We start from the raw sequence: 2,025 nt of genomic DNA on the forward strand, positions 1-2,025 counted from the left end.
CCTAGAGGTAGTGGTGGTCTCTGATTTCCTGGGCCTCCCCATGAAAAATTTAGGTGGTTCCTCCATCCTGCATTGTAAGCGTTGCTATAGGGATTATTTTGAGGTCGAGGATTATTACCCATATCATTTAATTGCTCATTTTCCATGTTGTGCCCATAAGGTGGGTACTCTGAATTGCTTGTTCCTCCTTCACTTGCATTACATTGCATTATTGGGTGAACCTATGAAGAACCAAGGAAACCATCAATTTTTCTATTCAAAAGTTCTATCTGATTAGTGAGCATGGTGACTGAATCGACGTTAAAAACGCTGGCTGCTTTCATTGGCTTTGTCCTCATGACTTGCCACTGATAATTATTCAGTGACATCTCTTCTATAAATTCATAAGCATCCTCAGGTGTCTTATTATTGATAGTCCCACCAACCGCTGCATCAACCATCTATCTAGTCGAAGGATTCAACCCATTGTGAAAAGTTTGAACCTATAGCCAGAGTGGTAATCCATGGTGAGGGCACCTTCTCAACAGGTCCTTATATCTCTCCCATGCATCATATAGTGTTTCTAAATCCATCTGCACAAAAGAAGAGATATCATTCCTTAATTTAGCCATTTTAGCCGGTGGAAAATATTTTAGTAAAAACTTCACAGTCATTTGTTCCCACGTAGTGATTGACCCTCGTGGTAACGAATTCAACCACTATTTAGATTTGTTCCTCAGTTAAAAGGGAAACAACCGAAGGCGAATGGCATCATCAGAGACGCCATTGATTTTAAATGTGTCGCAGAGTTCCAGAAAATTTGCCAAGTGGGTGTTTGGATCCTCATCCTGCAAACCATCAAACTGAACAAATTGTTGTATCATTTGAATCGTGTTAGGTTTCAGTTCAAAATTATTTGCAGCAATAGCAGGCCTAACTATGCTTGACTCAGTTCTTGTTAAATTCAGTTTAGCATAATCATTTATAGTGCGTGGAGCATGATTCTGATGTACTGGATCAGAGGCAATCGCAGGAGGTAGCGGATTTTCCTGATTTCCAGCCATCTCCTCGGTTGTGGTTTGAATATCATCCTCTTGCTCTTCTTCTGTGAATCTTAAGCTTCACTTTATTTCTCTTCGGTTTCTACGAGCTATGCGATCGATCTCACTATCAAAAAGTAATGGTCCTAACGGGTTTCTTCTGGTCATAAACTAGAAAAACCTGTTAGAAAATAAAAGAAAAGTTAGAAAGTGGAATTAAACTAAACTAAAAAATAAATTGCAATAAAAGTAAAATGGCTAAAGTAATAAAAATTGAGTGTTCCTAATATCTTAAGATCCTCGGTAACAGCGCGAAAAACTTGATACGTGATATTCGCTACAGGTTTTAAAAATTTATAATTAATCATTCTTGAAACAAACTATTATCACGATGAAGGTAAGTGTACCTATCGAACAGTAGTATAGCTTTAGCAAGATCGGATTGTCGAACCCAAAGGAACCAAGAGTACTAGTAATTACTTTCTTTTTATTATCTAGCCTAAAAATTAAGGGATTTGTTTATCTAAATTAATTAACTAAACTAAGGGTGCACAGAGTGAAAATTGGAGAAAAGCTTTTGGGAAAACTCGATTGATTAAGACAATACCCAAGGAAAAATCCACCTAGACTTCACTTATTATTTGACTCTGAGTCAGACGATTTATTCATTTGACTTGATCCATAGAAACCCCTAAGTTATATTATTATCTCTCTCGAGACTAATAACGTCTAACCCTAGGTTGATTAATTGAAATCTCTTTCTAATTAACACCCTAGTGTTGCATTAACTTGATCTATGGACTCTCTTATTAGGTTTCACCCTAATCCAGCAAAATCTTGTCACCCTATCTCTAGGCGTGCAATCAACTCCACTTAATTACGACAAATTTACTCTTAGACAGGGACTTTAGCTCCTCTGAATAAGCGCATTAATTTGAATCAATATCCTGGAATATTAAAACAAGAATTAAGAACACATAATTAAGAACAAGTCAAATATTTATCA

General features: G+C 36.7%; 1 non-coding gene across 1 annotated transcript; it reads left to right on the plus strand.

The window, feature by feature from the left end:
* Positions 1–498: 498 nt before the first annotated feature.
* LOC128292134 (small nucleolar RNA R71) lies at positions 499–605 on the plus strand. The gene has a single exon (XR_008282119.1). It is a non-coding gene; the product is annotated as a small nucleolar RNA R71 (small nucleolar RNA).
* The last annotated feature ends 1,420 nt before the right edge of the window (positions 606–2,025 follow it).

Source organism: Gossypium arboreum, chromosome 4 (assembly GCF_025698485.1).
Source record: "Gossypium arboreum isolate Shixiya-1 chromosome 4, ASM2569848v2, whole genome shotgun sequence".
NCBI lineage: Eukaryota > Viridiplantae > Streptophyta > Magnoliopsida > Malvales > Malvaceae > Gossypium > Gossypium arboreum.